General features: G+C 37.4%; 1 protein-coding gene across 2 annotated transcripts in view; it reads right to left on the bottom strand.

Annotated features, from left to right (window-relative positions):
* Positions 1–11,374: 11,374 nt before the first annotated feature.
* Positions 11,375–14,491, bottom strand: part of LOC137624409 (transmembrane protein 18-like) — a 55,248-nt gene continuing 52,131 nt past the window's right edge. For both annotated transcript variants that reach the window (XR_011040727.1, XM_068355154.1), the window contains exon 4: positions 11,375–13,557. The gene's annotated coding sequence lies outside the window, so the exon portion shown is untranslated. The remainder of the gene's footprint in view (positions 13,558–14,491) is intronic.

Raw genomic sequence — 14,491 nt, 5'->3', positions numbered from 1 at the left:
CCGTGGTGTTGTCCGAGTTCACCTCCACCACTTTGCCTTGAAGGAGAGACCTGAAGCTTTTCCAGGTCAGACGTACTGCCAGTAGCTTCTTGCAGTAGAAATGCATTGTCCTTTGACTCGAGTTCCATAATCCCGAGCATTCCCTACCGTCTAATGTCGCACCCCAGCCTACGTCCGATGCGTCCGAGAAGAGAACGTGGTTGGGAGTCTGAACAGTCAGGGGAAGACCCTCTCTAAGGTTGATACAGTCCTTTCACCAAGTCAGACCAGACTTTATCTTTCCGGAAACCGGGATCGAGACCGCTTCTAGCGTCTTGTCCTTTTTCCAGTGAAAAGCTAGATGGTATAGAAGAGGACGGAGGTGTAGTCTTCCTAGTGACACAAATTGATCCACGGATGACAGTGTCCCTACCAGACTCATCCACAGCCTGACTGGGCAGCGTTCCTTCTTCAGCATCTTCTGGATGGATAGCAGGGCTGGGGGTTGATCGTCTTGTTCAGCAACGTCCTCATCAGAGGGTTCCTCATCCGAAACTGATGAGGAAACGGCAACGGAGTGGGCAACGTCTGACTCGCTGAATCCGGTCGCACTGGTGTATGCGTGATGGAGCCGGACGCAATATCATGGTACTGCTGCACAGTCTGTGAACTGTCAACAACCATGGGGACGCGAGGAAGTACAGCGTCAACCCGAAACTGTCTAGACTGTCTGGGTTGTGCAGTCAACACCCTACCGGGTTGCTGAGGTTGACGCACTGCGTCACAACAAGTCACTTCTGCTGGTTGTTGAACGTCTTCCTAGTGACACACTGAACGTCAACAACCACCTCCGAGCGTCGCTTAACGTCAACGTGCGACTGGCAACCCACACTGGGTCGCATCGGTGGAGGAACCACCTCAACTGGCAGACGAGAGTAGGATACCTCAGCGTCAACAGGGCGCACAACCAACCGGTAGGAAGGTTGTTGGCCAGAAGGTTCTTCTCCGTATTAAGTCCTCTATCAAGGACACAAGCTTGGACTGCATGTCTTGCAGCAAAGCCCATTTAGGGTCTACGGGAGCAGGTGTGGCAACAGACGGGGTTAGCGACTGAAGCGGAACCATTTACCATCCCTGGAAGCCTTGTTATGTGTGACATAATAGTACAGCAAAACTTCAAAGGCTCGACAAAAGTTGAGAAGTTGACCTGTAAACAACTGGAGCGTCTCCTGGCTAGGCGCCTGGGCGAGTCTACCAGAATTGAGAAGTCTACCTGGGCAGAGGCATGAACTCCCAAGCCGAGAACTTCTCTCGTGTCCTATCAGACTCTCGCTCTATAAGCCAGTTAAAAAGAAGGGAAATCAAAAGGCTGTATCCCTAAAACTCCTCCTGGTGCAAAAACCAGTCGCCTAGCCAACGTAACGCTCTCTAGGAGAGCGAGAGAGCACTAGCTTAACAACAACGGCTTCGAAGTAGCTAGGCCTAGTGTAAGTTCTGACGTGAGGCGAACGAGGAGCAGCAGTTACAAGATCCGGACGAAGATCCTTAAAAAATCATCATGATTTAATTAAAGTCCATAGGAGGCTAAGCAGCTTAAGGCTCCTCTCCAAATGACAGAGTCCTCAAAGGAATATCAGTAGGAGGGAGAACAGCACTTTCTCATCTACAGGAACCTTGTCCGAGAAAAGCTAGGTTATCTCAGTGAGGGTCTCACTGGTGCATTAGCAGCAGACCAGAAGGCAACATTATGTAACTGCTTGACAGTCTGTGAACTGTCAAAAACTGAACTGTCAACCACAACAGGTGCGTGAGGACATACAGCACTGGTGCATTAGCAGCAGACCAGAAGGCAACGTTATGTAACTGTTTGACAGTCTGTGAACTGTCAAAAAACTGAACTGTCAACCACAACAGGTGCGTGAGGACATACAGCACTGGTGCATTAGTAGCAGACCAGAAGGCAACGTCATGTAACTGCTTGACAGTCTGTGAGCTGGCAACAACCAAAGCTGTGTGGGGAAGCCTCAACTCCTGACTGACTAGTCTGCTGCGGGCGAGTGGCGGTAACCACAGTGGGTTGCGGAGGCTGACGCACCGTGTCAAAACACGGCAGCTTAACTCCACCCTCCTGTTGTTGTGGTAGCACACGCACGTCAACGGAGGGTTCCGTGCGTCTGTGAACGTCAGCATGCGTCTGGCAGGGTCGACTGCGCATGGGTGGAGGAGCTCTCACAGCTGGAGTGTGGGAGCAGGCAGCCACAGCGTCTGCTGGGCGCACAACCGTGGTAGGTTGTAGGCTAACGGGTGCAGCATCAACCTTCTCCGCACGATACTCCTGCAAAAAAGATGCTAACTGTGTCTGCATAGACTGTAGCAAAGACTACTTAGGGTCTACAGCAGCAGGTGCGGCAACAGACGGTGTTACTGCTTGTTGCGGTACCGCTTTACCTCTCTTAGGTGTGCAGTCATCGGAAGACTGCAGCGAGTCCGAACTGACCCAGTGGCTACACCTGGGCCGTTGGACTTGCGCGGAAGGGACCGACTTGCACTTAATAAGCTGCGAGACCTTGGTCCAAGGTTTCTTACGAGAAACCTCTTCCGCAGACGAGAAGTAAATGGGCTCTCTCGTCTTTGTGTGGGTGGGGCGATCTTGGGTAGATACGCCCGAAACCACGGAGGGAAAAAAACGTCTGTTCGTTGATCAAGGCCTGACAAACCCATAAGTCGTTCGACATTACTTCTCCCCTGGGCTTGGGAGCTTGCAAGAGGTCCCAGACTAGGTGAACGACAGGCACGAACAGACGAACCCTCGGACGCAACACTGTAACACTTTGCGCATATCACTTTATCACTTCGATTTTCTGTTTTGCACTTATTTCACTGAAATCGAAACTTTTACTGATTTCTACCTGAAACACGCAATCCTACCCTTCATTAAAAGGTAGTAATTGCGAAAACAGTCGTATAATGCAACAGAAAACATATATAAAGATAAAGAATTCAGTGGCTGGGAAAGAGACTAAACACTAGTTCAAATAAACTACGTTTACAATCTCTCACCGCACATAGCCTGGGAACAAGAATAAAACCCTAGAAACGTTTTACCTTCTTCCCCGTACAGCGACTAGGGAGGAGAGTAAAACGAGAACAACGTTACCCGCTTGAACGAAACGTTTTTTCTCCTCTCTCTCCCTCCGTCTCTATCTCTCTCTCTCTTTCTCTCTTGATTTCGCACCTGAGAGAAGAGCCCAATTATATATCGTCAAAACATGTTATTTGCTAAAGGAAAAAACTGAAAGGTTTTCCAAATAAAAAGTTCCTTTAATTTAGAATTTAAACCATTTAAGCTAAGAAAGAATGAACGAAACGCCAGAATCGGTTTACTCTTACTGCAAAGTGAAACCGTGATACACTCTCTCTCTATCGTAACGATAGAGCGCATGTTGAACGTCCTGAACGTCAACAACTGCGTAGACTAAAAAACTAAACGTTAGTTCATCTTTGAAAACAGTACGAGACTATCAAAGAAATTCTTTCATAAAACATTGAATTTAAAAAGTTTTAAATTCTTTAAAGGTTAAATACGATATAATGGGCTCAACGTTGATTAACTTCGGTTCCAAGTTAGGACCGCCTACTATCAGGAAAGGTCGCATATAAACAAAACATAAAAATTTATTTTTATATGTTTATAATAAATGGAAAGTTAATCGAAGAGGCATAATAAAGGCGGAGAGATATAAAATATATAGATCTATAACGTGTTAAGCAAAATTACTAAAAACCTAAACACACTTCCGTCTAAGGGAAGGGTCGGCCATTTAAAAGTGAAAGAGAGTCCATACTCTCTTTGTCACCATAATTAAATCTATCCAAAACGAGTTCAAGTTTTGAAATGAAGATAAAACCCCTGCATAGCGAAAGCTCAAAACTGGAATAGTGTACTTCACCAAATAGTTGTGAAAACAAATCCAGTTAGTAACAGCGTATTTAGTAGGTCTTGCCAGTGGCACGACAGAGAGAAAATTGGTTCTGTGACATGGAGTACTTGAGTACCTGCTCGACAGATGGCACTGTTGATGTACACCCCCACCTGTATAGCGATCGCTGGCGTATTTTGTCCTTAGGTTTTTCTGTCGGGCAGCAGAGCTGACAGCTATATGATCACCGGCTAAGTTTAATATTGAAAAAAAAGAATTATTATGAAATTTGTAAAATAAAAGATAAATTCAGAAGAAACAGCTATGACATTTGACAATACTGGACAGTCAGCCCTCATTAGGTAACAGACGGATGCAAAAAACCAGAATCCGCAAATACTTGCTCCCCTAGGGTGGGTTAACTCCTAACCTACCAACTTACTGCCCATTGCCTATGCATGGTTGACTAACACTAAGTAACCCACTGTACTGCCTAATATTGTTTTACTTGATTTCCACCACAGTACAAAATTGTATTAATGAATAAACATATTTCAGTAATTGTACAGTACATGTATATAAGACTTCGGTACAGAAGTCATTGTCACACTTATATGTTCATGTAATACATAAAGTAACAACAAAACACTTGTTTCTATCTAGCAATATTAGCTGACACTAGAGTGTTTATTACTGTAATATAGGTACAGTACAGTACTATCACTATAGTACAGCTTAATTAGCTAAGGTAACACTAGTAAGTGTTCGCTGTGTTCTACAGGTCGAGTTGCGCCATTCAAACTCACAGTACATGTAGCCTTTATCTATATTACCACTGTATGGTATTTTGTAAACAGTACTGTACAGTAGTTGATATAAAAATAACACTAATACACTAAAACAATAAACATTAAAAGAAATAGTATCAATACAACACAACTAACTGTATATGTTCAAAGTTCTGTGCTACAAGTCTGAAGCAAGGTGCAACTCTTGAGAGCCGTTAACTGTTTGGTACACGAGGTAGCGTAATGTATGTATCACATTTGATACTAAAATTACTATAAATACACTTGATTAATACAGGTTTTTACATCCCAAGACCATTCTGCACAAAAATGACTGAAGCTGGAGATGCACAAGTGAGGAGAGACAATGCATGACTGAGGTCGAGTCAGTGAGAGATGGGGTGTTGTGCTGTGTGGAAATGGAAATGGCGCAAAGCATGCTGGGTGTAAAGAAGCGCGGTCGGTTTAAAATCATAGGGTCGCAGTAGTACTTATAACAAAACCGCGAATACGTGATTTTTTTATTTAATAGGTTACGGCTCTCTGTATCATGAATGACCGAATCCGCAGAGAAAGAACCCGTGAATATTAAGAGCTAACTGTACTGCTCTTTAAGCTCCTACTACAATAATCATAATATTAAATGGTGGTGATTGCACAGTCATTTTATGCTCACAAACATCTCGCAAGGCAGACGAAAGTGTTTAAAGTTGTGTATTCCTTCAGCATTTGCAAAATAATAGTGGGTAGTACATTGGCCAAGGAACCAGACCCTGTTGAGATAGTACCGCTAGAGTTATTGGGTCCTTTGACTGGCCTGATAGTATTACATTGAATCTCTCTCTATTTACGGCTTATTTCTCCTTTGCGTACACATACACCAAATAGTCTGATCTATTTTTTACACATTCTCTTTCCTCATACACTTGACACCACTAAGATAACCGAACAATTCTTCTCCACTTAAGGTGTTAACTACTGCACTGTAATTGTTCAGGGGCTTCTTTTGACCTGGTATGGGTAAAAGAGGCTCTTTAGTTATACAGTAATGAGCAGCTCTTCTAAAAGGACACTTGATCAAAAAATTTTTCTCGTCTTTGGTAGCGCCATGTGCTCTATAACATGGTCTTCCACTGTCTTGGGTTAGAGTTCTCTTGCTTGAGGGTACACTCAGGCCCATTATTCTCCCTGTTTCCCTATATCCTTTACTCAGTGGACTATTTTTCCTTCTAAAGCCCCTTGGGCTTATAGCATCCAGTTTTTCCAACTAAACTAGTAATAATAATATTGACATCATAACTGAAATGTTTAAACAACCAGTGTCACTTAATACTTTAGTTGGGAGAATTCAACCACCCTTTCTTATCCTTCTTATAGACTTGTGCAAAAACTCTATCCTTTCTTGAAGGGCTTCATCAACACAACCAGCGGACATTCTTTTTACCCTACGGAAATGCTTCAAGCTGCCCCTTGTTAAGCGGTTAAATATTGGATTTCAAGCTGTTTAGAGAGTTTAGAATCACAATCTTCACTTCAATATGCAATCCATTTAACGCTAAATTCTAATAATACACAATATGAAAATGTGAAATTTTATCATAACTCTAAGACATCAAGAGAAAAAAGAACTGACATCCTAATAAGTTTTCTACAGTATCAATTACAACATTACTTACTTTTTCAAGTGTCATGATGTTTCTTCACCTCCTGAAGTATATATTTCCTGTTTTCTGGTACAAAACTATTACATACTAGAAGTAAGAAAAATAAGGGAAGGTTTAAATAATGTCCACATTTACATCAAAATAGTGACTTTATTTAATGTAAGTTTATACAGGTGACATCAGTCAAATATTTTATACATGTATATTTCAGACAAGTGCACATATGTGGTTGGTGAAATATTAGAAGCTAGTCTATATTTAAAATATATAAAAGCAATACAATACCTGTATCCTTTTCCCCACCCTATGAATCATAAGAAAAATTCAATGCATCGCCTTAATATTATCAAGCCAAAAATGTTCTTTATAAGATAGGAATAGCCAAGCAATTTCTAACAATTATATCCTATATATGGAGAAGTCTTTCCCTGAATGATCACAAAGGTTACAGTTATGACATCATTGAACCAAACTAAACTAGAGGTGCCTTCTAACAACACTACCTTGCAGAATGCAAACCTAACTAGCTTTCCTTTTTTTCATAACTACCGTACAGCTTTTAATGGGTGTAGAACTTCAGTATAAGATTACCTTTCATAAAAGCTTCTATCCTTAAGACTTTACTAAGACCCATGAAAATAAGTTTAGATATTCTTCAAGTGCGAAAAAATGACAATAGCTACAAATGTACTGCATCTGTTAGAGGAACCAATGCTGAAGGACAAAAAGGGCTTTCAATTTACAAAGTGACTTAACTACTTTTCAGCATGAACCTCTCAAGTGGAAGACATATAATGGGTGGAATGTATGAAACAGGAGAAAAAAAAGAACAATATAACTTTTATCTGCTAAAATTATTTTTAGCAATCACAATCTAGTCTCTGATTATCATAAACCTCTCAATACAACTACACTACTCAAAAAAATGATATTTTCTGTGATATTCCAACAGTATCTAATAAGGTTTGAAAACTTAACTAATTTAGAATATTAAAATTTCTAATTCTAATTAATCTTCTAGCTAATTTATTTTTTGCCTTTTATTTTCCTTTCATCCCTTTGATCTCCCATTTATTTAATCAAATTCAAATTAGTAAATCTTTCCATGGAGAAATAAAAGAGCTAAGATATAATAAAAATCCACCATAACCTTAAAGCTCTATGACTTCACTAGTTTCCAAAATGTAAGCCTACCATTATACAGATAGTAGATTTGCAGAGCAATGCACTTTAATGTCACATGAACAAATCATTGGTAAGTCACTAGACAATCATTAATGCATGATCTGAATCCCATCCCATGAAAGGGAGTTGGCTACTTATAAGATCAATGGAATTATAAAAATTATGCTACACACTTCCACCCAAAAAATAGCCACTTTTGTACTCAGGGGAACACTAAATTATGTATGCTTGATCTCTCCTCCAGAAAATGTACCCACAAAACTTTCAATTTCAAATACTTATAAACTATGTTGCTTATACCTGTTGTCCTCCTACAGTAGGTTACAAAAAAATTAAGTACCATTCAGTGATTTTCTCTTCTATTCAAGGCATTTAAAACAATCTAAACTAGCTGAGTATGGCACTAACATACTTCAAATAGTTCTTTGCAATGATATGAAAGGATGACAATGACTAGCATGATACACTTCAAAGAAAGTAGTATTTCTGAATAATAATATATTCACTTTTATACAAGTAAAATTAAGTTGCATTGTATTTAAATGTCAGAAACTTTAATTGCATTCAAAGAAACTACTCTGATCCTTCCTGACGTACTAATGTCAATTTATTAAGAGCATAATAACTATACACCAAATTGAAAAAAAAAAAAAAAATCTGAATAATCTGCCCCAAAAAGGGTAGCATCAAAGGAATGTACAGTATCAACACAATTGTTATATCACAGATTTTCATAAAATAACAAAAGCAAATGCTGACCAAACCTTCAAGCTCCACCAATATGAAATTCCTGGCTCACTACTAAACAGTTTTTTAGCAAATGCTGACCAAACCTTCAAGCTCCACCAATATGAAATTCCTGGCTCACTACTAAACAGTTTTTTGTTAGTGTGAAACATCTTTCAATCTACAATAAATTGGTAAAATAAAACTTTTTAAGTAATTTTTATCCAACATATGGTCTGGAATGCATAATTCAAAACTTTTGGGGCAATAATTTTTTCACAAAATCATGAAGCTGCAAGTTATTGCAAACATTGAAACTTCAGCTGGTAAAAGTGTGTCCCTTATTTGAACCACATATTACTTTCAGTGCAATCACAGCATACTATTCATGCATACATATGTATAAACAGCCTATACACCAGTATATACAAACAAAGTTATTAAGATACAAAAGCTCATGAGTTACAACTTTCAGATATGAAATTGACTTACCTCTGTTATAAGGGTTATAGCATCCTTTCCAATACAGATTCAACATGGTCATTTGAAACCATGCCTTCTATTTATCCACCCTCTAAAGTAGAGTTTCCATAGTAATCCAAAGGTAGCCATGTTGTAGCTAGTGGTCTGGTTATCATAATTATAAAATAACCAAGACGAGAGTTTTGAAAATTTTTTCTAAGCACCACTCTTAATACTAATGGATGGTCACTATTTCCGTTCTTGTGTAAACGCTCCTTTGAAAAATGCGAATGCTGCCTCTGTTCAAAAGTTTACACCTCCCATGACAATATATGGTAACTTCTTAATGCTTCTCTAGCCTTTTTCCACTTGCACTATGCTCATCTCCACATAAACATTCACAAAAATATAGTTCAACATCAAGCACATCATTTTAAATTGCATAACACTTGATATACATACTCAAAAACTATTCTTGAAATATTGATACACAACTTTATGAAAATAATGAAAACTTCAATGTATGTACCTCAAATATTCCCTACTCTTGACCCTCCTAATTTTTAAGAGCAATCACAGACACTCATGGTACGTGTGTGTAATTGTCTTGGATGATGAAAATAACATTCATAATTCAAACCCTATTACTAAGCACTAACATGGGGGGGACTGTCACTCAAAGTCTTTCATATAAAATAAAGTGTAAATAATGATAAAAATTAAACTGAAAGATGAAAAATCTTACAAGAAAATTAGCATTCGGTAAGTGCCAAGACAATTCAATAAAATTAGAATGTTAACTCCAACATGCAATGTAAAAATCTGGGGATTTTTTTTTTCCCTAAATTTGTGTGCCTTTAGTAGTCACTAACCAGTTGTACTCAGCAGGCTAGCATACTAATAAACAGTCTTGAGAGAGAGAGAGAGAGAGAGAGAGAGAGAGAGAGAGAGAGAGAGAGAGAGAGAGAGAGAGAGAGAGAGAGAGAGAGAGAGAGCACGCAGTATTTTCATTTAACACTTTACATATTTGTAAGGTTATAGAAAAATCACCATATACCTTTCCTATCTTATACCCTTTTTTTCTTAATTATTACGAGTTTCTAAGTAAATTAGATGGTCTATTTCACAATTGTGTACAAAGGGAATTGAAAATGCTTCACAGAGAAATTATATATACAATCTAAGTAATACTTAGATTTACAATTCCTAAATAAACAAAGTACTGAAACAAATCTAATAATACAGTGTACTGTACAGTATATCATATGATAAAAAAAAAGTCATTAGCTAAGGATAAACATGAGCAAATTACCCTACAGGATAAGAGGGCTGTTATAGCCCACACTATTACATTTAATATATGGTCATATTCATCAATAAGCCAATAAAATTAATGTTTACCTAAGTAAATGGTAAATGCAAAATATTGCATATAAAGTGAGATGAAAAGAAAGTGGAAACAACATATAACTATGAAAAGGTGTAATTCAAATTTTATTATAAAAATTATACTTCAATTAAGCTCAAGCAATCAAAAGTCAAAATACTGAAATAGGTAAGGAATTCTATAGAGGAATATATTAACTAAAAAGCGTGAATAAAACTCGAGAATACAATGATAGCATAAGAAACTTTTGATACATCTCTTTTGTACAGAAACATTGTATCTAAATTTATTAATTGATAGAAGACAAATATAATTTCTAGACCTTTTTTTGTACGTGCAAGCATCTTCAGTAACTTGTGAGGCAAAAGCATCTTCAGTACAGTAACTTGTGAGGCAACATAATCATTATAGTATTAAGAGTTAAAATCATCATACTATACACTGTACTCAACACCTCTAAAATAGATGTTTACATGTTTTCATATTCATAAATTTCCATAATTACGACATATCAATCTAATTATAATTAGGAACCTGATTTAAAAGGTAAATGAAAAAAAAAAAAAGTCTTCAAATATGCCCATTCATGATTTGCACCAAATCTTCGTTTTGATTATCATTTTACCAGTCTACTGCCGACATCTAATCTAAACCTTATTAATATGGACTTGAAGTGCTACTGAACAAAAACTTTCTTATTTTAAATATTTTCTAACCAGGATAACAATGGGGACAAATTTAAGTATTAATGATAGACAGACATCCATATGTAAAAACTGTTGATGGTTTATACATGAAAGATAGCCCAAATACTTTCTTAAAGGGTAGTACATTGTGATATTTCTAACTATTGCAAGTGAGGTCCTCATAACAGTCTGTACCAGTAAAACAGGTAATAACAAAAATCTACTCAATAGAACTTTTGGTGGCCAATGGTTTTAATACGTGGAATAAGTATATTTATTCGTACCTTTTCCTATTCAAGAAATTGTGGTGTAAACATCACAAATTTTAAAAGTAATTTATATTCTTCCAAACTATACAAACCTGAGTCCTTTAATTATAAAATTGATTCAAGCAGAGCTGGAACTTGGCATTTAAGACTTATGACGAATGTCGGCAGAAGCCGGTAATTACTGGCCAGTGGCAGAGAAGCCTCTTCCCCTAGGTGGTATACAGAAGTCACTTTAATTGCATCAGGGACTTTCAGGGGAGGTGATGACAGGAAGTTAATTTAAAGGAAAATACAAATTACTTTTAAACTTTGTGATTTGTTCCTACACAAATACAAACCTTTGTCCTTCAATAAGGACACTCGTTCCCAGGAGGGAGGAAGTTCCTTTTTATCAAACTGGCTGGTTAAAATCCTGGGATTGCTGATCTGAGACTTGATAAGTTGTGGAGAATAGCATCTTGCTTCAGGATCTAATTAGTCCACTGATTGGCTGCCTGGTGGATCAAAAACTGATTTTGCTCCTGACAGAGCAAGGCCCTTGAACTGCCTCTTTTCTGTCTGAGAGGCTTTCACTTAAACCTAAATATCCCATTGTCCCTGACCAGTAGCCTAACCATGATGTAGCTTGAAGGGTCAACATATCTGCGGCCTTCATGTTCAAGGCCTCTAAAGAAATAAGTGTAATGTTTTGGGATGCAAGCCTTTCAGCTAATATAGAAGGGACAGGGTAGCAACTGCTTGGTCTAGAGGCAGGGGGAGTCCTGTGTTATGTAATAAAACTTCCGCCTCAAAAAGGCTTGCAGCATTAGCATTCGGTTGAGGGAAATTCCTTCAGTATGAGATCGATGACAGTTGACAAAGTGTGTACTGATGTCTGTTCCCAAGGGAATGAATTTTGGTATGCATCTTATTCCCTCCTTCTCCCAACTATGTATAAACTTTTGCATGAAAGGAAGATAAAGGAGAGGCCATTACTCCTGCTGGTAGTGAACAAGCTCATTTTTGTGGGAGAGGACAGGTAGTAGGTGTGTAAGCACTTTCATTGGTTGGACAATCATGGAAGTCTGACTCAAGGGCAGATTAGCCGGCAGCTCAACTTCAGCTACAAAGACGTTATGAGGCTGAAGTTTTATTCCCCTTTGAGGGATTCAGTGCTAAGGCTAGCCTTTCTCTGGAGGGAAATCCCTGTAACCTCAAACAATTCCAAAGTCTTGTAGCAACGTGTTGTCAACTGGAACAAGATCTAAATTTTTAGTCTCCTCCTGAGGGAGAATCTCACCTATTTTGCTAAGGAAAACAGCCAAAACTCCTGGCATCAAGACTTATCCAAGAGTTAAAGAAAGAAAATGTTAAAATCCAAGTTTGAAGAGATGCTGATGGCCCTGTTCAGTTTACCAGCAAGGGAGCGGGGCTTCCCCTCCATTGGTTGGTAATTACTGGATACTACCGACACCTCATTATAAGTTTTAACTACTGAGTTCCAGCCGCACATGAATCAGTCTTCTAATTAAGGGACGAAGGTTTGTATTCGTGTAGGAACACATACAAACCAGAGGGTTCTCAAGTTAGCACACCACTAGAGTATTGTATTACAAAACTAGGTTGACAACTTTCACGATGGTTCAATTAAGATCATGGATATCTACTTTGTAAAGGAGGCCTAAGAAAATTTACTGAAATATTTTTCCTAAATTGTTTCTTTGATAAGGAGAGTACTACAGTAAAATTATGATGCTTCAAAGTGTTTCTACATTTAATAATTTATACTGTAAACATCATACAGTATTGTACTTCATTCCCAACCATATCCAAATGATTTGCTATCTAATGAAGAATTATCTTCATTTACATTTTAAGTTTTTTCTTCGTCAAAACTACTATTAATAAAATACACTACCTAATCATTAATTTCAACTGCACTTAAAATAAGTATACCATATATCACACTAATGGACTCCACCAAAATTAGAACACTAATCAATGCATACAACTACATTCACTCACACTGTTGCATACTACAATGGCTATAAAAGATAACAAAAAATTTAAGGCATAAAAATCTTGCTACTCATCTCAATTACAAAATATTAATTTTTCTACATTTGCTGGTTACCAAATTCAAAATACCTCAACTGCCTGGACATATTTTTTGTGGCAACACTCCAACAAGAGATAATGTATTCTAGCCAGTACCCAACCACTTTCCATACAAATAACATGGTTAAACAATCAACATCTTCAGCCCTTTTAAGATCTTGCAATGGCATCCAACATGCAAGTTAAAGAGCACTGCATGTCTTCCAATAATAACTTGGGCTACAACATTCATTATCACCAGTGCCAAATGTCTTATACTGTATGCTATAAAGTAAGGATTGCAATAAGCCTATACAAGAAAAGATTTAATTAATAATAGGAAAACAGTGCACAACAATTAGACTCAACTTAACAGAAGAGCAAGGAGAATGTGTGCTGTAGAGGTCACCTCAGCCTGAAAAATGATAAAGTAGAGAAAATATGAAATTTTAGCAATTCTCCACCTGAAAAAAAAATTATCTTTCACCATTTATAAAACATATCTAACATTCTCAGTACAACAATATACCAAATATTCACTGACAATTAGATACCTAATTAAGCTCATTAAAAAATTAATCTGCATAAAATGTCTGCACATCCCAATTATAATATTTTGATCTAAGGTCTTTTCTAGCTACAACCTCTTTCTTTCTGGCATAATTTATCATTTTCTGTTACATTTCTGTATCATTATAGTATATGAAAATAAAATAAGATTGCTGATGCTAAAGATAATTACTTGATTTAGCATCATCTAACTATCATCTGCATGCATTATTTCTGTAGTTAGTTAAGAACAGAGTTCTCTTCTCTCTTCGTCTTGAGAACTTCTGCCGGAATTTCCATTTGGTCATGTGTTCTAGTTATTTAGCATGATTCTTGTTCTCTATTATGTGAAGCTGAAATGCAAGAAAAACAGCTGTTGTTCATAACAAAACAGCCATTTTTCATTTGGCTGTTTATAGCTGTATGCATTACCAATGATACTTTTATCAATCATTCTTTTTTTTGGTATTTTAATATATTGAACAAGAAGTTGGATAAAGAGGTTAGTTTATTATAATTTCGTTTCAAAAAAGAAACTTGCGTGATACAGAAGATACATGGTAAGATAATTTTTATGGCAGATCACAAGGTTTACACAAGTGTACAGCATGCAATACAGTATTAGTGTAATTTACTTTATTGATTTCTAGTCACAAAAATGATCTATAAAAAAATAAAAAATGAAACATAAAACTTATCTACCCTAGATAAATTGTAATATGAAGAGTCCATGATATAAATTTACATGAATATATAATCAGCTCTCATTTTCTGTGATTACTGTAATTTGTTTATAAAAA

Source organism: Palaemon carinicauda, chromosome 31 (genome assembly GCF_036898095.1).
Source record: "Palaemon carinicauda isolate YSFRI2023 chromosome 31, ASM3689809v2, whole genome shotgun sequence".
Lineage (NCBI taxonomy): Eukaryota > Metazoa > Arthropoda > Malacostraca > Decapoda > Palaemonidae > Palaemon > Palaemon carinicauda.
The sequence above is the reverse complement of the archived record's forward strand: the minus strand, read 5'-3'. Positions and strand labels throughout refer to the sequence as shown.